The 24,483-nt window shown below is 43.1% G+C and overlaps 1 protein-coding gene across 8 annotated transcripts in view; it reads right to left on the bottom strand.

Moving 5' to 3' along the window:
* The window catches only part of FHIT (fragile histidine triad diadenosine triphosphatase), a 1,063,956-nt gene that overhangs the window by 913,578 nt on the left and 125,895 nt on the right, over positions 1 to 24,483 (bottom strand). The window contains exon 5 of one of the 8 annotated variants that reach the window (XR_014216130.1): positions 21,029 to 21,062. The exons of the other annotated variants lie outside the window; for them this stretch is intronic. The gene's annotated coding sequence lies outside the window, so the exon portion shown is untranslated. Of the gene's footprint in view, positions 1 to 21,028; positions 21,063 to 24,483 lie in introns of those variants that run through there. 8 annotated transcript variants of the gene reach the window in all.

Below are 24,483 nucleotides of genomic sequence, written 5' to 3'. Positions count from 1 at the left end.
TGCAATATTTTGCAACAACCACTACAGCCCCTCTGGACTGCAAGAATGAAGTAGCATTGCAGAAGCACCACAGCTGAGTTTTCTGCATTGCACAATTCTGCATTGCATACGAACTCTGAGGACTGTGTGTTGCCCTAATGAAGTCTGTTAGCAAACAACAGCAATTAAAGTGGCCCTGCTCCCCCAGCTGGTTTTCTCTAGAAGAGCTCGAATCAGTATCCACAAGGGCATCTTCCAAAACCACGGGCAACAAGAGATGTTCACAGGGTGACATCAAAATAATAGGCCTTTCCTATGGTGTCCCCAATCGGCAACTGGGGAATGCTCTCCCCAAGGAGGCTTTCCTGATTCCAGCTTTGTCCCCTTTCTGACAAACACATTTTTATTCTCCTGGGCATTTGGAAGACACCAACTGTCTGTTTTTAAATTATTTTTATTCATGGGGGAGGTTAGTTTATCTTGCTGGGCAACATTTGTGGAGGAACGCTTTCAGTAAATTCGTTTTCTTTCATTGGATTTTTATCGTACACTGTGTTAGGTATGTTATTGCACATTATATTTTTTGTGTTATCATCCCCGTAAATCACTTCGGGGCTCCAGTGTGAAGCGATTCATAAATCAAGCCAAACATTGACTGGAATGGGTCCAGATCAGTGGCCCCAGCAGCCTTGAATTCTGACAATCTCCTCACGCCAGCAACCCTAGAGGTTTGGTGAGTATTTCCCCAGCCCCAACGACCCTGAAATCCCAATTCCTGACTTTAAAACGCAACGGACCAATGAATAGAGCAGCTTAGTTGTCGCATGGCCTTTACTGACAATGATTCACAAGCGTTATTTAAATGATCACTTGAAGCTGCCTGTCTGACTTTATTCTTTTGTGTGCTGGTACTGTGCATGTCCCCCTATGCTCATACACTGTCAGGAAGAAATTAAAATAAAATAATAATGAACTCTTGAAAGAGGGAGTGAGAAAGAAACTCACCACTATTTAAAATGTGTCTTAAGGCTTTTTTATTTTAATAATAATATTTTAAAAATCCCCACCGATTAGGTCCCATTGTCTGGCATAAAAGGGCATTGTGCAGTTCCACAAGATATGAAAAGCCCGATGGTTTCTCAGAGTCATTGCTGAGTTCTGCTTCAGGTAAGAGCCGCAGTTGGGAGCTGGTGCCCTCATCAGTGGGTGTCATTGGCATCTCCTGTAATTCCCAAAGTGTTCAAAAGAACAAAAGAAGATTTTGACCCGCTGAGAAAAAGGGCCTTGGCAAGCTGAACATCAAACTAAGAAACAGGCCTTTGATGTCTACCTGATAGCTGTAGTGGTGTTTGCTCTTGCCGCCACACTGCAAAATTCTAATCATGAAAGGAAAGAGTCTCACTTAGTCTACATAGTTGGTAATAAGGCCGTCAAGTCAAGCCTGAACTGACTTGGTTGAAAAAACAGGCTCAGCAATATGAATCTCAAGCATTCAAGGGATCAGGTGTACTATTAACCTGTGCACACACCTGAAAATGAGCAGTGGCAGTTTCAGCCACTTACCCACCCAAAGCACACCTACCGATATGTACAAAGAGAAGATAGCCCATGGCCAGCCGCCATGTTGCCTCCAACACCCATCAGCTGCAGGCAGCATGTCAGGAATGATGGGGTTTGTACTCCAAAACACCAAAGGTGGCTATAGCCCACCTTGCACAGAGCACTCTCCAGAGGGTTGGACAGATCTACAATCGAAGATTCAGTACTTCCTTAACATATGAGAAACTGTGGGGGCCTCATTCATAATGCTGTGTGCTCCTGCTGCCCTTGTAGGCAACTTAGGCAACTTTGTTGAGTTTGTAACTTTGAGCCAAAAAGAAAGCAATACAGAAAACTTGCTGTTCAGTAAAGGTAAAGGTACCCCTGCCCATACGGGCCAGTCGTGTCCGACTCTGGGGTTGCGCGCTCATCTCGCTTAAGAGGCCGGGGGCCAGCGCTGTCCGGAGACACCTCCGGGTCAAGTGGCCAGCGTGACGAAGCTGCTCTGGTGAGGCTGCACCAGCGCAGCACACGGAAACGCCGTTTACCTTCCCGCTATAAAGCGGTACCTATTTATCTACTTGCACTTAGGGGTGCTTTCGAACTGCTAGGTGGGCAGGAGCTGGGACTGAATGACGGGAGCTCACCCCGCCGCGGGGATTTGAACCGCCGACCATACGATCAGCAAGTCCTAGGCACTGAGGTTTTACCCACAGCGCCACCCACGTCCCACTTGCTGTTCAGTAGTTTGACCTAGATAGCACAATGCTTTCTGGCATAATGCAACTGCAGGAGGGGGAAGAGTCCTTTCATGGACTCTGGGACTTGAACTAGGAACCCATTGGTCTGAAGCTCATGGCCTGAAGGGCCTAGCTTGGTGAGCTACCCAAACATGTGCACTCAAACCTCAGAGAGCTCGTCAAATACAGAATAAATAGAACAAATCCTTAGGATTGACCAGGCCTGGTAAAAACACTAGGGGAATCATATAAATATGAGGAACCTATTTACCTGCACCTGCCTGGTTACTGGAATAGTTACAACAGGCTTGCTAAACGTCCAATTGCAGCCCTTTAGCCTCTTTACAGGTTCAGCCCCCAAACGCTGCTTCAAGAACAGCCAGCCTGGGCCCCCATTCAAGTCTACTCCTGACAGTCTCTTTGGGTGATAGGACTGTACTCACAGTCAAGCAACACTGGACTGAGTTTATTTGACAGCACTGAAGAGTGGGCAATCTTCTTGCAAAGTATCACTTATATCAATCATTATGGATAAAGGTTACAGACGTCCCACAAATTCAGCTGCCTTTCCTAAGAATAAAACTTGTCAGTCCTTGGCCCTCAGGTTCCTAGGCGCAGTAATGCAAAATGCAGAGAATGTAGATGCTGTTGATTCTCTTGGACAACTCGGTGGCTTTCAACACCATGAGCCATGGTATCCTTCTGAGATGCTGTCCAAGGTGGGTGTTGCTTTTCAGCAATTCCACTCATACCTGGATGGCCAATTCCAGAAGGTGGTACTGGAGGACTTCTGCTTCACTCCTTGGCATTTATGCTTTGAGGTCTTGCAGGGTTCTATTTTATCCCCCATGCTTAAACATTGATGGGCAACTGCTGAGTGAAGTCATCTGTGGATTTGGAGTGAGGTATGGTTCACCAGAAGCTGCTTAGTCATGCTGGCCACATGACCCAGAAGCTGTCTGCAGACAAACGCCGGCTCCCTCGGCCTACAGAGCGAGATGAGCACCGCAACCCCAGAGCCGTCTGCGACTGGACATAACAGTCAGGAGTACCTTTACCTTTTACCTTTTTCCTCCATATGTGGAGTGATGGGAGTACTGAGACAGTCCCAGGAAGTGGCAGTGGATGAGAAAATGAATGGAGACTCAGCCCAGACAACATGCAGGCACTGCCAGTGGCTCATTCACCTGCTCAACTGTGATGTTCAACCTGTTCTAGAGGGGAATGAATTTCCCCTAAAGCTCTAGCCTGTCACCTTGAGGTGCTCATTGAAAGGAAGGAAAAGATAGCTAAACATTCCAGAAACACTAGTCTTCCCTATATTTTTATTATATAAGTAAGGTTTTTTAAAAAACAAAACAAAAAACAAACCCTGCATTTTGAATTTATGGACTGCATTGGAATGGGGTTCCCTTCGAGAAAAGTGACATGTTTTAAAGTCGAAATAAATTAAAAAATTAAAGAAATATCCAGTAGCACCTTAGAGACCGACTAAGCTTTCGTGTGCATGCACACTTCTTCAAGAAGAAGTGTGCTTGTACACGAAAAAAAAACTTAGTTGGTCTCTAAGGTCTCTTACTTCGACTGTGTCAGACCAACATGGCTACCTACCTGAATGTTTTAAAGTGTGTGTATGTGTGTCTGTCTGTCTGTCCTGAACTATCAATATTATCTCCATTGGAAAAACAAAAGTGCAGGAAAATCCTTTCTGCTTTCTCATATACAAACATTCACAGTCCATAAAGTGCATATATATACTCTTCACAAATGATGAAATCATGCCATGAGAAGCATGTCAAAAGAAGTTATATACAAAGCTACCTCAAAAACTTTATCTAGATCTCTTTAACAACTTGAAAAAGACTTAATTATTTGGTATACAGAAGCTGTTCTCTGACCTCCCTAACGCAGCAATAAAATATTGAAGCTACTCAGAGGGAACTATGCCAAACCAACGTAGCAACCACTCTTACCACAAGAAAGAGAAAACCCCAATAAAAGAATGATGGCCCTTTAAACACAGGGCAATTTCTAAGTCACTGAGGTAAGAGGGAGAAACCTGTTAAAATCAGAGGCCTACACTTACTGGACTGCAGTACTGTCAATCAGCTCACAAGCAAGAATTTCACATGTCTTCACATTGCACTAATTATGGATGGGCTCGATTCACCCCCTCACCTCCGTCTCTCTCCAGTCATGTCTGTGCCTCCTTTACCCTGCCTCCTATTGCAAGAACCACAGGCGTGTATGGTTCCCAAAATTAGGGGAGATACTACAAGAATATCTGGTATTTTGTTACTTAAGGTATTGGGAATTGCTCAGGATGGTGCTGATGGGTGCCTACCCATTTTTCCCCCTGACAACCACTCAGTAAGCCAGTGGCTGACCCAATGCCATCCATTAATCTCTGTGGGTTAGGGAGGATTTTAGTTCAGGTTTCCCTGCCCCAACACTCTATATGCCACATCATCACTATTGGCATACTCTCCTCTTATAGTGCAAGAAACACAGTTTGAAGCACACTGACTTTGCATTCCGCATACTCCATCCCAACTATTGAGAGCTACTGGCTGTGTTCAGTTATCCACTGGCAGAGGCATTATACCATCAAATGCCAGCTGTTGGGAATCGCAGCTTGCTTGCAGGTTTCCCAAAGCCATCTGGTCAGCCACTGGCTGGACCATTGACCTGGGACTCAGCTAAGGTATAAGGTAAAGGGTAAAGGGACCCCCTGACCATTAGGTCCAGTTGTGACTGACTCTGGGGTTGCGGCGCTCATCTTGCTTTATTGGCCGAGGGAGCCAGTGTACAGCTTCTTTGACACGCTTTCAAACTGCTAGGTTGGCAGGAGCAGGGACTGAGCAACAGGAGCTCACCCCGTCACGGGGATTCGAACAGCCAACCTTCTAATTGGCAAGTCCTAGGCTCTGCGGCTTAACCCGGGACTCAGCTATACAACTGCAAATAAAACATTTTAAACGTGTTACAAAGTGCAATATACAAATGTGACATTAGATGGCGACAGTGAGCTATGCCAAATTCAGCATATTTTTCAAAACTTTTTCCCCCCAAAAAAGCATTTTCACATCATTTTTTAATATGTGCGTAGATTCCACCCTAATCTAGGAAGCTCGTTTTATTATGTAAACTGTTTATTTGGAGGTGGGGCAGACAACCCCGTACAAGCATTTGCATTGTGAAATAAGTAGCGGACAAGAAATATGTTGATTAAAAGGCTTATTCTCAGCTGGGCACAAAGCATGTATTCCAAAACCTTGCGTAAGCCAGTTCAGTAAGTGGTATCAACATGCCTAGTTTGAATTGGGAGCTGATTGCAATTGGAAGATGGCTCTGATGTCAAACACTTGAGGCTGACCCATCCCACCAACACCCCTCCCCTGATGAGCATGATACCCCTTCAAAAATAAGAAATGTAATCGTTTTCACCATTGATGACACTTGACATTACAAGCTATTGTGGTTAAGTGGAGAGAAAGGCTTCCTTTCCCACAACAATGATAAAAAATATAGACCTTAGCAACCACCTGCTGAATGCATCAGGAAGCAAGGCAGTTTAGTTTGGTATAAAAAAAATAATACGCTAACCTGTTCAAAGGGAATATTTGAGCGCTTTATCGTACACAGACAAAAAGGTGAGAGGAAGCTCCGAACATAGATCAGGTACATAAATGGCACCTCTATAATTTAGGGTGGAAAACACAAGGTGCTGGAATTTATTAGCTAATTAAATTCAGCACACTGTGCCATTAAATTCTTACTCACGTTTACTAGTCGTCACAGTGGCAGTACAACAGAAAAAACATCTGCTCCAGTACCCATACAGGCATGATATACGATCCTTCATGCTCTGAATTAATTCCTCAGCTATATGTAAGAAACATTTCCATTAATAATTCACTAAAGGGATTCGACAAAAATATTTCCAAAGAGTTCCATAAAGTAACAGCCACATGTATGCACACTATATCACCAACAGCTTGAGACAAGGATGACATCCTGAAAAATAAATACGTTATTAAAGAGATAGATACATCGTGTCCTTATTAACCATGTGGATGCAAAGCAGATTATCACTGGCATGGGCGAAGAAGAAGAAGGTGACAAGACTGGCTATGAGATTTGTTTATTTGTATGTATGCTTTTTTATCTTAAAACTTAAACCACAATGTAGTTAATAAAAACAGTCGAAAAAAGAAACAGTTTGACACATATGTACCTCTCTTTTCTTTAAGATCCAAGTTAGATAACCTTTTGATGGTGCCATATTTATTATTTATTTATTTATTTATTTATTTATTTATTTATACCCCGCCCATCTGGCTGGGCTTCCCCAGCCACTCTGGGCGGCTTCCAAAATAAATATTAAAATACTGTAATACATCAAAAATTAAAAGCTTCCCTAAAGAGGGCTGCCTTCAGATGTTTTTATTATTATTGAATTTCTACACCACCCTTCATCCGAGGGACACAGAGTGGTTTATGATATAAAAGTAGCAAAATGCGTAGTTAATAGACAAAAACAGTAACTCCTCCACACAGTTTTAAAGGCCACAGATTGCTTAAATAGGCAAAGGCCTGGGAGAAGAGGAATGTTTTTGTTCATTGCCCAAAAGTATGTAACAAAGGCGCCAGGTGGGCCTCCCAGGAGAGAGCATTCCACAAACGGGGAGCCACCACAGAAAAGGTCCCGTGTTGCCACCCTCTGGATCTCTCGCAAATGAGGCACACAAAGAAGGGCCGCAGATGATGACTGCAGGAACCAGGTTGGTTCATATGGAGTGAGGCAGTTCTTGAGGTACTGCGGTCCTGAGCCATTTTAAGCTTTATAGGTCAAAACCAGCAGTTTGAATTGGGTACGAAAACTAATTGGCAGCCAGTGCAGTCGGGCCCAGATTGGTGTAATGTCCTCAAACCGGATTGCCCCAGTGAGCAACTTGGCCACTGAATTCTGAACCAGATGAAGTTTCCAAACCATCTTCAGAGGCAGCCCCATGTGCAATGCATAGCAGTAATCTAACCTCTTCTTCGATCAGGCTGGTGGTTACTGCCTTGGAAACATTCTCAGTGATGTGTGCCCCCTGCCATTATGGGACCCTGTGCCTCCTGACATCGTAGGTATGCATCTAAGTACTATTTATCAAGCTTCAATAGCTGGCCTATTTGGACAGGACTTTAATAAGCCCAGTTGATTTTCATTTGGTTGTTTTAGCTGCGGATTAGTATTCCTTGTGCTTTTATTGTACTAGATTCTGTTTTCTTCTACTTATATCTTATATCAAAAGATGAGCAGTACATTGTCTACATATCCGGTAAAGGAAATAAAGAAACCTAAAATTGTGACCAGTATTACATGACTGGTTTTTTTTAATAATAAGAAAAAGTTGTTGGTTCTGTTTTTAAAAAAATGAAAACCAATCATGTAATACTGGTCACAATTTTTGGTTTCTTTCTTTTGAACAACATTTGAGCAACTTCAAATGTAACAAGGGCAGCCCTCACACACTCTCCCGGCTTTTCCTTCAATCACAAGTGTCAAGAAGAGCATGATCTTCAGAGGTTCAGCTTGACCTTTCTGACTGATCATTTCGCTACCTCAGTCTCACCTGTGGCTTCATCAGGTGCAACCTGGCTGCCTGTTAGATATTATTTTAGCAAATCTCACACAGCTCAATGCAAGTTTTGCATGAGGAGCTCATGCTCAGCCTCGACAGCTCAGTTGGTTACAGCGTGGTGCTGATAACACAGAGGTTGATGGTTCAATTCCCTGATGGGACAGCTGCATAGTCCTGCATTGAAGGGGGTTGGCCTAGATCAGTGTTTCTCAACATTGGGTCTTCAGCTGTTTTTGGACTACAGCTCCCATATTCCCTAGCTAGCAAGACCAGTGGTCAGGGATGAGGGGAATTGTAGTCCGAAAACAGCTGGAGACCCAAGGTTGGAAAACACTGGCCTAGATGGTCCTCAGGGTCCCTTCCAACTCTACAATTCTATGATTCTGTGTTGCTGGTTTTAGGCCTCTTCCAGACTGGCGCTATATTCTGGGTGGAATTCAACTACGTTGTGGAAAATTCAGGTTGCACAATGAAAGGGGACTGAATGCTCTTATGCAACAAACCTGCTTCCTCTCTCCAAAATGAGACATTTTATAGTTATGGGGTAACAATTGTTTGATATGATGCCATATGACCTCCCCCAAAGCAAACAGATGCTGTGCAACCTGCATGCAAATTCTGCATGAACAAATAAGGATAAATTGGTAATCTGGAATAAGGATAAACCGGTATAAACCGAATAAGGATAAACCGGTAATCTGGAAGCAACCACAGGTCATGCCAGCACCACATATTTAAAGTGACATGATGCCATTTTAAATGTTATGGCTCCCCTCCATTGAATCCTGGGAACTGTAGCTTACTGAGGGTGCTGGGAGCTGTAGCTTTGTGAGAGGCCTCCTATCAACTCTTTCCTAAAAATTTTGCAGGAGCTGCTTACATATTCTGTTCATATTACAGTTTGCTACTGCACATGCATATGTTGCTGTTTTGTGGTTGTTTTTTTAAACCTAATTATGTGTCTAGGGCTTGCTGATCAGAAGGTCGGCGGTTCAAATCCCCACGATGGGGTGAGCTCCCGTTGCTCAGTCCTTGCTTCTGCCAACCTAGCAGTTCGAAAGCACGTCAAAGTGCTAGTAAATAAATAGGCAGAAAGGTAAACAGTGTTTCCACACACTGCTCTGGTTCACCAATAGCAGCTTAGTCCTGCTGGCCACATGACCCGGAAGCTGTCTGCAGACAAACGCCGGCTCCTTCGGCCAGTAAAGCGAGTTGAGTGCCGCAACCCCAGAGTCATCCATGACTGGACTTAATGGTCAGGGGTCCTTTTACCTTTATGTGTCCTCTGAGCAAGACCATTGGGAGACTTAAAGAGAGGGCGGAGGAGGGAAGGCTATGCTATGCTGTTAAAGCATACGAACAAATTGTGCTCAGATTCCTTTTTTTTCCCTGCCTGTTTTGTTGAAAGTACATACCTGCTTACTCCTCCATACCTTCAAAGGGGGGAGGGAACCTATCTTAAGGGACATGTTGCCAAGAATCTCTCAAAGTCTCCATTAATCAAGAAAGAAAGGAGCTTTCAGCACTTCACGACTTTCACAGCGGCAAAAAAAAAAGTCAAGAGATTTTTTTTTAAAAAAAATCCACTCCTCTCCAGAATCTTGAAGCCTATTCAAAGATCTACAAAAGATGATGTTCACAGATAAAAATCACTTTTCCCAAGTCACAGTAGCTCAAAGAACAAAATGGTCCTCAGAAGGCTGACTTGGTGCTCAGATGTCAAAGAGAAATTTAATTTAGTGGTCACAATAGACAAGGCTTGTCAGTGTAAGAACTGGATTCTTTTTTAAAAAAAAAATCTCAAGAACTCCTGAAATGAAATGGTCTTTTAAAAAAAATCAATCAGACTAATAAAATAAATCAAGTTTTGATATCCCCACTGTAAAAAAAATACTGCCCTTCAAAGCAATTATGAAAGCCACCCTAGAATTGTGCCCCTTTCTCTTTCCCTTCGTACATCATTGCTGAAGTATTCTGTCTTTGCAAAAACACCCGAACAGTCTAGCTTATTGGATGTGTTTGTCAGCTTCCCTTCAAACAACAGCTGCCTTGTCACACGCTCTGTGATGCTCCTCTTGTCTGAACCAAACAGGAGCCTGCTGGATGGGCATCCTGTCAGAGATGTTTTCCCTATCACTTGCTGAATTCCAGTTGCTTTAAAAAAAAAAAATGCAGTCAAATACACTTCAGTAACTACAATATAAATACAGTATTGGAAGTAGCCCAGATGTTGCTCCAGGCAAGAGAAGCGTTTCAATTAACAATTTCAGAACAGGACGATTGGGGAGACTGACCACGAATGTACACATTCAAATCCCACCCCTGGGCTCATGAAGCGCACTGGGGGTGACCTTGGGGGCCAGTAGCTGCCAGTAGCTGCCTTCTTTCTGCCTAGCCTAGGCACAACAACAGGGTTGTTGTGGAGTGGGGGGGACCACCTTAAGTCCCTTGGAGGGAAACATGGGATAAAAACATGGCAAACAGAAAATATGTAAAATAAATAAAAGAGATTCCGGGACGGGGGATATGTGGGGACTGTCAGAATGCGGGCCTGGCTTCCCGCCTCCTGCTGCTGCCTCTTCACCTCAGCCATGTGGAGCCCTTCCGGCATTTTCCGACTCTCCAGAGTGGGGGGGGGGCAGGGAGAGAAGGCCAGCTGCCTCTGCTGCCTTAGATTACACCTTTTTTTCAATAGTGTGTGTGTTCAATTCTGACCAATTCTAAACTTGTTCTGAGCCTCCGTGTTGAACTCCCGAAGGGCATTTCTCCCCACACCACCAACAACTGGAGAGCCACAGGTTTTCCAAACCTGTCGTACAAAATGTCCACAAAGAAACTGCTTTCCCAACCTCTCTTTTTGAAAAGCTTTTAGGAATGTCCTCCCGTGGCAACTTACATACCAACTTGCAGCTTTGACTGGAGATTAAAAGCAGAACACTAATTAATGGAATAAGCCATCTGGGCCATTACAAAGGCCCAATGCAGCATCCCTGTTTCCCTTTCCCTTCTCTTGGAACGTGCATTCATTCTTCCCCGACTGCCGCAGAGATCCACTGGAGCAAAAATAGCTGCCTGCCTGGACCCGTTTCTCCAAGGCAGCCCGACACAAGGTGACGTGCGAGCTAGCAGAAACAGCTGATGTTGAGAAAATGAAAAAAGTTCCAGCAAAATGATTTCCCTCAAATTTTAAGTGGTAGTTTTTAAAGCTTCAAGTGTCTAATTTCAGACAGCGATGCAGGATAGGGGAAAGAAATTGCTTGACAATTTGTACCTCCAAGTGTTGGTTTGCATTTTCACAATTTTCGTTAGCTGTGTTATTGTCAAGGGAATGGAAAGCAGCAGCAATATTCCCACTGATATATCATTTCAGAATTACCTACACATCCTGCCACATCTCCCCTTTATCTTTGTGGTTTCTTCTCTTCAAAAGGTAGAAGTTGTTACCAGCTCTAAGGCTGCAGGATGGAGTGGAATAAAAATAGAAGGACAGAACTAGATGTGAGTTAGATGTGAGCATCTAACATGAGCGAGTTTGAGGCTGCTCCCACTGGGGTTACTGGGGCACAGCCTGCCCAGTCAAAATGCATAAAATGCATTTTAAAATCCTTCAAAATATCAAAGGCCACACACATTTTATACTTCTGTTTGAACTCAGGTAAGCTCTGCAAACATTTCTGTCAGTCTCCTGTTCTCTAGCCAATCAGGTTCTTGCACCACTCACTTAGCCATGCCAAAGAGGTCCCTCCCATGTGTTCGGGGGGGGGGGAATCATGTGACTGATCAGACTGCTTGAAATCCAGCACCACGTGGAAGGCTCCTGCAGCATCTCTTGCTATGATGTCCGTTTATGAGCACTGCATAAATTTTCATGCATTGCCCGTAATGATGCAACTTATGAAGTGGGATGCATCCAGGGCCAGATTTAGGTTTGGGGAGGCCCTAAGCTACTGAAGGTAATGGGGCCCTTTATGTCCAGCTGTCCTTTGTGAACAACAAATTGTCGCTGTTTTTTGTGTTGAATATATAAAGGTAAAAGGTAAAGGTAAAGGTACCCCTGCCCGTACGGACCAGTCGTGTCCGACTCTAGGGTTGTGCGCCCATCTCACTTAAGAGGCCGGGGGCCAGCGCAGTCCGGAGACATGCTATATGCTATATACCATATATGCTATTTGGTAATTTATGAACCTAATAGGTATCTAAAGCCATTTGCACATATTGCCCTGCAACCAGTCCATGCAGAATATAGGCACCCTGTATATAGAAATGAGCGAACTAGTGATATTTCAGGGAGCAGGCTAGCAGGCGGGGCCCATTACTTACATCATAGGAGCCTACACAACACAAAACACTGTTGCTGAATGCAGGTTTTATTTTATTTGGGGGTTTTTATCTTCTATTTTGGAAATGTACATCCAGGTTTTTTTCCTTTAATTTTTTTTTGGGGGGGCAAGAGAGTGGGGCCCTAAGCTATAGCTTGTTTAGCTTATATGTAAATCTGGCACTCACTGGCTGTATCCGAAAAATGCGTATGCCATGATAGACCAATGGAGAGACAGAGAGATAGATAGCATTTAGGGTGCTAGTACTGTTCTTCCTTCTGGTTGTTGTTGTTTTTTGCTAACATTGTACCACAGTCTACATTACAGGGTTGCTGTAAGGCTGTAAGGATGTGTTTGCAAATTTAAAATGCTTTTACGAAAAGTAAGGTAGCACAAATGAGAGCACAGTGGGCACAGCCTCTGTGTAGTATGGGAGCGTGGGTTGCACCCAGCCTGCACACCCCACCGAGATAAGTCTGTCCCTAGTTGTTCAGTCTTTGTTTGTCAGAGGTAGTATGCCTGTCTCTCAGGAAATCACAAGTGCAGCTGCACTCTTGGGGAAAGGACCCAAAAATTCATTTATTTGCAGTAAATAATTTCATTTATCTGCAGTAAATGAAATCTGATCAACAAAGAGTACAAACAAACAAAAGTTCAGGGAGCATGTCCAAAAGGGGGTAAGCTAAGCAAGCCCCCTGCAACTAAATCAAATGTAATTATTTCTTTGACTCCTTGTCCTTTATGCTGGATTGACCTCTCCCATGGCAGTTGCTGCTCCCATGTAAAGGAAGATAAAGCCATACGTTGTACTGATACAACTTTTCAAATCCAGGCAGGAAAAGAAAATTATGAAAGTGTGAAAAAGCTAATTCGTCTGAGGTGAAAGCATCGTGCTGGCAGAAGCTTTCAGAATTATGTACATATGTTAACAGATTTCTGTGGCTTGGAGGCTGGAAGGTACTAAAAAAAATGTTTCTTTAAAAAAAGCACAGATCAGAGCTTTCAGTCAACCAAGGGGGCAGAAGGAAGTATGTTTAGCGATGCCAGCTAAAATGAAAATGTACACTTCTACCAAGGCAACGGGTAACTATATTTGTTGGCACTAAACATTCCTTGAATTACCAAGTCTTAAAAAGCCTTGCATTACATTATGTCTTATGACATTAAAGAATTAGCTTTTCATGATCTTCTTAAACCATATATTGTTGACAGTGCGGGAATGATGAAGGATGGTTGTTGTGAAGTCCAATATGGATTGCTGAATTTTTACATGAAATGTAAGTGATAGTTTAAGTGATGTGTTCACCCCTCAGCTGGCTACCTGGTTCACAGTGAGGGCTGCAAAAGACGGAAGCTGTAGTCCAAAGCATTTGCAGGGCAGCAGATTAGTAAAGACTGACTTAGGAAACAAGCCAGCATCATAAACTGTGGACTGAGGGCATGATTCATGGTTAAAACTAACCACAGTTTGCCAGGTTCTGGACGTAATAAACTGCAGTTACTGAAAAGCAAAGGCTTCCAACTTATTCCATGCAGCTGTGCCAGAGGAGCTGAGAGGTGGGGAAAGCAGACAAAGTCAAAATGTGTTCACGTAGGCCATATAGTGCTTCCAATTGTTTTGGAGTACAACACCCATCAGACAAGCCAGTGTTTCCACTGCTCAAAGTAGTCCATGTTGGCTACTCCTGTACTAAACCATAATTTTGCATAACATCCAGATGAGAGCGTTATATTATTCTAAAACAATAAACAGAATTTATTTGAACTACCAGTGCTTCATTTCAGTTTCATATTTCAGGTACTTTATATACCTGAGTCTGTCTTTCTTTCTTTCTTTCTTTCTTTCTTTCTTTCTTTCTTTCTTTCTTTCTTTAGTATACCACCGTTTATCCGTAAATCTCAGGGCAGTTCACAACATAAAAATACAAGATAGAAAACACAAAATGCATAATAAAAACAAGAACAAAAACAAACCAATAACCCACTTTACTTATTGGGACCATTTGCTCTAATTCTATAAATATAATTTGCTTTATTGTTATGCCCATAATATTTTTGAATTCCCTTTTATTTCTCAACACTGATTCACTTTTTGACTTTTGTTCTTTTGGGACGCCTTTCTTTCTGCTTTTCTTTGGCAGCTAAAAATAGCCAGAGAAAACCAAAGCTGACCCCTTCAAAATAGCACATATGTAACAAAGAAAACCTCCGGATTTGGACTGGCATTTAGAATAGCCTTTCACGCGAAGTTTACTGGTTAAGCACTGAGGCTGCAGCCCAACAAAACTAAATGTTTGGGGAGAAGACATCTACCTGCAGAACTGGAGGATTCCTTGGAATGCGGAAGAGGCAAGCCACTTTTCTCTTCAAATTTATGCTTTTCTTTTCAGCAGTGAGAATAAAGTGCAAATTTCCAAAGAACTCTTCCCCAACAAGGGTAACATATCTTTGTTAGATCGCAAACTAAATCAAAGTGAACAGTAGCAGCGATTATCCAGTGAGAGGGTGGGCATGTTCTGAACATGTGAACCCTGTATCCTTGGGCGGGGTGTGGGCAGGGGTCCTGATGCAATCAGTCTCCATCCTTGTCCATGTTGAATAGGGAAAGTATGCTGGGGACCACTCATTGACACTCACTTGAATGAGAGTAGAACTCTCTATGTCAGGCATGTGCAACCTGTTGATCGCGATCGCGGGGTGTCTGTGGTCAATTGTGGGATCCTGATTAATCGTGTGTCCCCCCCCCAAAAAAAAAGCTCAACTCTAACTGAATGGGGCTTGCCTGCAGGCCCTTGTCCACAACTTTGGCTTCACATGGTCAGATGAATGTGTGTACCTGCCTAGCATGTTTAGTTAGGATGTCAATAAAATGTATGTTATCAGCCTGGTAAAATAATTATTGAAGTGTCACAACATAGGAAATGTATAAAAGTACACGACCTATGAAATTTAATATAAAAAATAACAGAAGTACTTTATGGTTTTCTCATCTTACTACACTGCCTGAATCAAGTGATTTAGAAACCATTTGTAGTGGCTACTTCACATTAGAGCCCAATAAAAATGAACATTTAAAAAGTTGTTTATTCACTTATTCACACCATCTAAGTAATGTATTCAGCCCTGTCTAAAACTCTTTCACTAATGATGTTGGATACAACAATAATTTAGGTTCAATGGAACACAATTTGCTTTTCCCGTTTAAAAGAATACTTATTTGCATGGTCTTTGTTTCCAATTAATATATATTCGGTGGGAGGGTGTGAATTTCTTCTTCTTTTTAACTAGCAGAGATTGCAGAGTTTTCTGAAGCATAATTTTTTTTTGTTTAGCCTTCAGTCATTCATAAGATTTTCATCCCCACCCGGACAGTAAAAAATAATGAATGTGAAAATGAGAGAACATTTCAATCAATAGTTCTGAATGATGCACATTCGAGGGAAAAGGATTTCTGAGTAGAGGTGGCTGAAATGCAGCGATGGGCACACACTTGATTAATAGCAAAACAATCTTGAAGGTGGCAGCATCAAGAAAAGTATCGCCCTTTGAATATTACAAGCAGAGTGGGGAGGGTATGAGGTCAATCACTGATACACTTCTAATCCAACACCCAGAAGGGAACCACTGGGCTAGAGAAGCTTCAATGAAAGGTCATAAACATTTTTATGAGAGCATCATAAGGTCACTCAGGAGATAGTAAATGGTCCAAAGGATGATCCCATTTCCAAATCAGGAGCAGAGATTTAGGGGGAGTCCCTGCATGTTTGGAGGAGTAGAAATTATTGTGCTATGATTCACCTCCATGCCTTCATGAGCTGTAATCAGGCTCAAGGTTATTCCTTAAGGGGTGAATGACAAATCTTTTTGATTGTGGGTTAAGTCCCACTGCAATAAAAGACAAGGAAGTAGCAAGAAGCACTGCTCAGTGTGACGCTTCATGCATATTGTCCTTTGCCCACTCTTATCAATGGTGAGCCCATTCTTTGTAGAAATAAATCAGAGAGGAGAAAAGCCGCAGAGAAAACACAACAATTTAAGGCACCCAAATGCCATAATGAAATGAGGGTTTATGGAATACATTAAACTAAGCACATCAATCCAATAATGTTTTTCAATTTAGTGTTCCTGGTTTTGCCATTTCAAGGATTTAAAACAAAAAACAAAAAAACACTGGTGCAAGAGGAATCTAATTAAATCTATGAAAGTTTCCAAACTACGAAATTATGCTTGACTAAGGTTGCTACAACACTAAGGGTCTTTATGGCTGCTGAGGTGTTACGTTTCTGCAAGCGGCTGTAAGCTGATCTTTTTTTAAAAAATAATAATGCTGGCTCCACAATGCTTTCTTGAGAACCATTTTATCAGTTAATAATGTCTTCTTCTCTAATGCTTACTCAGAAGAAAATCCCATTTTTGTAACATTAATTAAAAGCTTCCTGCTTGCAGCTTCTTACCTTTTTATCACTTCCTGGTTTAAAACAGTAGTGAGGTTACATATGAACAGGCTGTTAATCTCCTCTCTTTATTATGTGAAACAGGAATGGGGAACATTTTTTGGGCCACTGAGAATCTCATGCAACAGTTGGTAGGCATTTGGTAGATGGATTCAGCGCACTGGGCTTAGAGGCATCAGCAAGCATGATCAGAGCTTGAAGGATGGAGCTGTACACACACGTGAGGAGGGTGTGTACCCTTGCAAATTGTGCTCCTCCAGCTCACCAAACATCACCCTTGCTATCCCAATTGCACTCCCCCCACAATTTATATGTGAGCTTTGGAAAATGGCATTCTCTGGATTATCTGTAAAAAGTATGTGAAAAATGGCAATTCTGGACCAGTGTTAAAAGTGTGGTAGCAAGCAAAAATGAATGCAAGGCCATTAGTTTTTGTTTTTTTGTTTGTTTTTTTTGTGTGTGTGTATGTGTGTGTGTGTGTGTATCTATCTATCTATATCTATCGATCGATCGATCGATCGATCGATAGATCTATATATATACTGTATAGATATATATAGATATAACAATTTAGTTATAATTGAGTAACATAGCAACTGGCTTTGGGCAAACACTTGGTACTTAATTTTATTTCTTGAGTTTCACTGCTCAGAATTACTGAGTTTTTAAATAACCTCTCAGATACCTGAAACAGGAAGAAATCGGACTGATTTATTACCTATGTGACACAACTGTCATACATACCAGTCTCAAGGAAAAAAAGAGCCTATCAAATCATTTAACCATAAATAAAAAGGTGGCACACTTCGCCGATTATGATCAAGAGTCATTTTTGATGCAGTACATTAATGACACCTCCTCTGGCACTGGCACTTATACCAGTTATAACATCTAAAGCAGCTGCGTACTTTTATCAGGAATCCAGTGATGAATGGCCCTGTCCCAATTTAACATGAAAACAACAGTCACCTTCACCTTTTAAAAGAGACCCGGTGAGAGAAGGCAAAGTTTCATTCTTCTGTCCCATGAGAAGGAAGGCACCAAGTAACAGGAAACAGAAAGAGGACTTAGCAAACATCCATCCATGCCAGAGGCAAGTGCTTTCATTACAATTTGTGAGCATGATGGTATTGGGGCAATGATATGCAATCCTGCTTTTAATACTGTATGTGTCTGCAAAAGTTGTGGGGTGGACACACTGCTTCATTTCCAACTGATGCATGTCCCATAACTTTCTGGCAAAATCCTGTAACTTTTTGTATCACAAACTCCTGGGGCACCGGGGCATCGGCGCAGTCGTGCTTTCGATGCATTATATTGCAATAGCGCCCCTTTGGATGGCAATGATGCAGAAACATCAGAAGCCTTGTAGAATGGCGCATGGACAGCCCTGTATAAACCCACCACTAAAGCACTATTATTGTGTCAATGACATGTTGCAAAATACATCCAGCACAAACACAAACTCCACCAACCTTGACAGTCATCCTCCTCCTCTGTCATGAGTGCTTTAAAACTTAACAAAGTTCCCTGTTCCCTGCTTTAAAACTTAACAAAGTTCCCTGTTATTTCCGAACTTGGTGAAACTCTGACTAGTTTAAACTGTGGTTGGTTCAAACAAGCCAAGCTCCAACCATGGTTTACGATCCTGACTGGTTGACTAACCTTGGTTAGGGATCTCTTGCTTGTGGACACACTAGAGAAGGAGAGGGGAGGGAGGAGGTCATAAGCCTGAGCCTTGTCACAGATGTGAAAGGCACACTATCGGGCTGTGTGTTGTCCTCATGCAGAGCATATTCACTGCACACTGTACATCCCAACCCAAAGACTCTCCACTCCCACTCTCTTTTCTTGGAACGAGGAGAAAAAGATGCATGCCTCTTTAGAGTCCCATGAGAGAGCTGTATAAAATGTGATTTAGTATACAGTGGTACCTCGGGTTACATATACTTCAGGTTACATACGCTTCAGGTTACAGACTCCGCTAACCCAGAAATAGTGCTTCAGGTTAAGAACTTTGCTTCAGGATGAGAAAAGAAATCGTGCTCCGGCGGCGCGGCAGCAGCAGGAGGCCCCATTAGCTAAAGTAGTGCTTCAGGTTAAGAACAGTTTCAGGTTAAGAACGGACCTCCAGAACGAATTAAGTTAATTTAACCCGAGGTACCACTGTACCCGTTACACTCCCCAAACTAGTGAGGAGCCTGAATTACTAGGCAAGACAATATAGGCTGTGTACGTGGAAAAACTCCACGAAAAAACAGAGCTACTGTGTCATTCTGCAAGTGCAACCCTTCTTAATGCCAAAGTGGACATACAGAGCAGTTGCTGCCAGTGTCCTGACATCACCCTCTTCCTACAGGAATCAAGGTATTGAAGAAAGGGACTCGCTACATCCACTCTTACACCTGAGCAACCTTGTTTTTGCTCATTTACACAACAAACAACGTGACACTCCACATTGGCTGTGTACTGCGCAGTGCAGGCATTGTGAGCAAGCAGTGAGGAAGCAGTAATCACACTGTATTGCTCAGGTATTCACCGCTATCTTAATTGTTAAATATTAAGAACGCTTTTAGCCAATCTGCACTGAGATTAACAGCAGTGACAAAAGCTCACACAAAAAGGGCAGGGAATAATTAAAAACTACAGTGGCAACACTAGGGATGTGAGGAAGATTTAAACTCCACCCTCGGGGAATAATTGGCTGCTGTTTATTCTACAGATGGATGGTGTGCGTACAACAAAAAGCAGAGCAGATTTACGAGCTTTCCTCCCCTTTCCCCCAATTTTGTTTTTCGGTCCTTGACACAGTTGCTGAAGCCTACAGCAGGAGCAAAGAGTTGAGAGGCAACTCAGAAACAAACTGTTGGTACTGCCAGGACTTAATTTGTGCCAGGCCTCCATCTCACAATTCCCAAGCCTGGCACATGAGGAAGAGATTTTTGTCCGATTCAGATGCACAGTGAATTTCTCTTAACAACTACAGAAATTGAGGGAGGGGCACCCCAACATACATCAAGGTTTTCAGCTTAATTTATTTGTGGAGCTTTGTACTCTCCAATAGTTCTGTGGAGCATAAAATCTGGCAGCTATTTTGTCCTCACAATAACCGTGTGAGGTAAATTAGGCTGAAAGATACGGGACTGGCTCAAGGCTTCCCAGTGAGCTTCAATGGAGTTCAGGGAATTCAACATAGGACTCCCATGTCTCAGCAAAAACACTCCCCCCATCACCTGTGGGAACCCCCAAGCAATACATGTTGAACCAGCGCAGTCTGTTTGGGGCAGGAGGGGTTTGCAGGCACTAGTGCGAGGCGGTGGGCTGGGGAGTTATGAGATCCACTTGCTCTCTCACCTTCCACTGGTGGATTTAACTAGAAGGCTTTCCCCTTCTGCAACAGAGACCAGAAAAGTGTCCAGAGCCCAGTGGCAGCAGACTGTATTTAGCTCTAAACTGTGTTTTGTAGTAACTCTGTAACCAGGCCTTTGGGTGATTAAACAATCTAGGGGATTATTTTTGTTTGTTTGTTATATGTATTTTGAGTTTTCATTTTGTGTTTTTATGCTGTAACGCATCCTGCGGTCTTTGGGTGAAAGGCAGTATATAAATTTAACAACAACCGTACTCTAACCACTGCAAAATAGTGATGGCTCTCAGATCAGACTTGGAGATCTAGTCCCTGTCTCTCAATCTGTGTAAATAAACAGATGCTGCATAATGCACGTAGCTAAGGAACACATGCTCTCGATTACAAGGGGCCATATTCAAGCAAATTGTGCTACTAGCAGAAACCAGTGCAACGATTCACGCGTCCCCTAACCCTTCCCCTACTTTCCTCCCACCACCTTCCCAGTTCTGCTCTATGGAGTTGGGACACACACACACACACCCCAAAACAACACACAGGGGGAATAGAGATTGTTCCATCGAGCAAGCCCAAATGCTTGCACTGACTACGGTTTCCTTAATGTTATGTTGAACACAGCCCAATATTTTTCTCCCACCTTTCGGTGGAATGGGTCTCCAAGGTGGCATACCAACTTAGAAAAAGATAAGACATTAATTAGGGATGCTCTGATCTTAGGCCAGTCAATCACATTTTGTGTGGGTTTGTGGAGGGTGGGTTTTTAGGGTTTTTTTTGCGTTTTTGTAAAAAAAAATATGTCAAAAACTTTGGTGTTTGTCTATAAAAAAGCTCATCCACTTTCGGGATGTCCTGGCTTTCACTTTTTGAAATATAGCAACCAAACAATAATAAAATTCCATACGGTCCACCAGTAAAACCCTAGCAAACTGGTTTCTAACACACAATAGTTAATTCGGTATAGCACAAGATTCTTCATCTCCATGACAGGGAAAACCCCGTCTCTCTGAAAAAGCAGTGCCTTAGCCAACCACCTAAAAAAGGAAGGGAAAGACACAAGGAGGTTAAAAGGGCTTTCCTAAGAGTTTGCAGAAGTGCCACATTAATCTGATATTTCTACAATGAGAAAATAGGTTTTAGGTACAAGCCAGAGTAACCTCCTATCCAAAGCAACTGCTAAGGGGGCTTCCAAAGAACAGTTTAGAGTTATAATGAACAAAAACCTCAATTCAATAATGCAAGGTATATTATGCTGTGAGGAAAGTGAGATCAAGCTCCGATTTATGAAATCTGCCAACAAATACTGTTTGCGTAATGTCACTGTAAACAAAAAAGGCCCCTTCTCCTCCCAAGCAAGCTGACTTTGCCAGTGTCTAGCTTCAGTCATGCCAGATGTTTGCTAATGATGTACAAACAGTAGTCACTTAAAAAATTATTGTTCCAAAAGCTGTACACCTTTTCAGAAGTCTTCATTAATGTGCAGAAGCAGAAGATGTGACCTGTATCCATTCAGCAGCTGGAGACAAATGTCAAGTAAATAATTCCAATTAAAGACAGCTATGCTAATTATAAATGAGACCTGGACTCCAGCCAAAACCACTGCTGCATCCCAATGTCGTTTGATTAAGCGGCGGAAATCAATCTTCAATGACACATCTCTCGATTAACAATAAAGAGCGAGGAATGGGGATCTCTTCCAAAGTTTCTCTCAGATGGGAAATAACGTAGAGAATCAGACCTGCGGTGGCTGGCTGCTCCAGGGTCCATCGCAGCTAACAATGCCAAGAGAAAGGCAAAATAAGAAACTAGGGCCAAAGGCTGTCACAGCATGGCTAATGAACTTTCCATCACCTGTTAACCCTTTTTTACAAGCCTGTGGACAGGGGTGTACGAAGGGGGACCGGGCGGTCCGCCCTGGGCATCACTCAGGGGGGTGACAAGATGACCTGCTGCCCCCCCAGCTGTAGAGCGGCCGAGGGCGCACACACAGTTAGTACGGGCGCCGCTCGCATGGCATCTGTACGGGCTGCTGCTCTTGCGCGCCATCCATGCAAGCATCCGTATGGGCTGCCTCTCGCACAGCAACCATACAGGCTGCCACATGTGTGCAGTCTGTATGGGATGCCGCGCATGCGTCCCGCCCCAGATGCCATAGAGGGTTCCTCTGCCACTGCCTGTGGAGAACAAGAAAGGGTAATTGTGGCTAAACTGATGTGCTATGAGTGTTCTACTGAAACCCAAATTCAAGTTCTCAGAGTGTTCAAGTGGACAGCTTGCAATAGCTGGCTTTTAATTTTCAGACCAGACAGGAGAAGTCATCACCTCCTGACTGCTTTCTGAACTATGCCTTGATTGCATCTTCAGCCTGACAGCATTTTGTAACACCTGATATCAGAGGATTTGAAGAGATTACGGGACATGGTTACCGCTTGGTGCCACAACGAAGGTTACACCTCAGTTAGTGAAATAAGAAGGAGACATAAACTGATGTTTCATTGCACAACAGAAAGAAACACAGACTACAAGGGATTTGCTTACAAGGCTAGCACAGGAGAGGAATGGTTTGAGGCAACGGAAGCAGGAGATTCCTTTGAATTCTGGCCTGATGCTTCAGGCTAAAAAGCATTGCAGAGTTATTGTTCTTTTATAAAAAGGTTTTAGAAGAGTGTCGCACTGATGCACAACAGAGACCAAACGTGTGAACAAGCAAATCGAGGCAAGCAGCACAGGTATTGGTAATTTATTCAAAATATGCATTATAACATCATCTTGTAGAGACATCATCTTGCCAACAAAGGTCCGTATAGTAAAAGCTATGGTTTTCCCAGTAGTAATGTATGGAAGTGAAAGCTGGACTATAAAGAAGGCTGATCACCGAAGAATTGATGCTTTTGAATTATGGTGCTGGAGGAGACTCTTGAGAGTCTCATGGACTACAAGAAGATCAAACCTCTCCATTCTTAAGGAAATCAGCGCTGAGTGCTCACTAGAAGGACAGATCGTGAAACTGAGGCTCCACTACTATGGCCACCTCATGAGAAGAGAAGACTCCCTGGAAAAGACCCTGATGTTGGGAAAGATGGAGGGCACAAGGAGAAGGGGACGACAGAGGACGAGATGGTTGGATAGTGTTCTCGAAGCTACCAGCATGAGTTTGACCAAACTGCAGGAGGCAGTGGAAGACAGGAGTGCCTGGCGTGCTCTGGTCCATGGGGTCACGAAGAGTCGGACACGACTAAATGACTAAACAACAACAACATGCATTATAACCTCGGGAGGACAATGTCATTAGAAAACCAAAGTATCCTTCGCTCAGAATCAACGCATGGGGTTTATTCAATGAAGTCATTGCATGAGTGAAATGACTTCCACTTGTGCGATGAAATGGCCATTTCCTCTCTCTCCCCCACCAAAGCAAATCTGTTCCTGGGTTTCTCCCAACACTTGGCAGAAGATGTGGGGAATGCACAGTTGAGAAAAGAGGGAGAACAAGCTCCATTTGCAATGAGAGGAAGTCATTCCACCCACGGAATGACTTTGCTGGCTCCAACCCTGACTACCTAAAGCCTTCCCACACCCTCCTACCATGGGTATGTTAGTTATTATTCTAAGTTGTCAAAAAAAATTATGCCCTATCAGTAAAAGCAGTGTCAGATGCTTATGGGTAGAAAATGGAGTTAAAGCATTGTGCAAAGGATTAACTGTGGGGGGTTTTGGGTGGGGGACAAAAACGTATGATGAAGGGCAAGTGATAAACTGAAATAATAGCAATCCAAACATGGGGTTACATTATCAAAGTAACAAGAGCTTTAAAGGGGGCATCACAAAGGGGAAAAAACCAAACAATGTCAAGTTGAAGCTCTGCCCCCAGCTCAGTTCATACTCCCCCATTTGCCAGCCACATACAGTGGTGCCCGGCAAGACGAATGCCTCGCAAGACGGAAAACTCGCTAGACGAAAGAGTTTTCCGTTTTGGAGGTGCTTCGCAAAACAAGTCTCCTATGGGCTTGCTTTGCAAGACCAAAAGGATAAGGGGCCCTTGAGAGCAAAGCGTATCAACATGTGAATGTAGATTTGCTCCACATGAGGAGGAATCTAGAAAATCTGGGGAGAAAAGAGATAGAAAGAAGGAGAAAGTAAATCTACATCTACAAATGTTAGCTACTACACCAGCGATACCGTTTCTGGAAGATGACAGACCTACTGTCATTTTTACCCAGGTATGGTGTCATTTGTACTATTCTCAATACTGGGAGAAATCCAATGGAGTGCTACAGCAATCGTTCTGTCAGTGTGCAAGCTTTTTAGCTTGCCCTGTCCTCTCTCCCGTGTGGTGTTGTAGCAGGAACCCCCCCACCCCAATCATTCTGTTTCCACAAACTTCACACACACTCACACTCACACACTACATACGCCACATTTCTGTTATAAATTCATAGAAAATCAACCATACAT

This window comes from Podarcis vaucheri, assembly GCF_965113315.1.
Source record: "Podarcis vaucheri genome assembly, chromosome: 2".
NCBI classification, from domain to species: domain Eukaryota; kingdom Metazoa; phylum Chordata; class Lepidosauria; order Squamata; family Lacertidae; genus Podarcis; species Podarcis vaucheri.
This window is presented reverse-complemented; position numbering and strand designations above follow the sequence as displayed.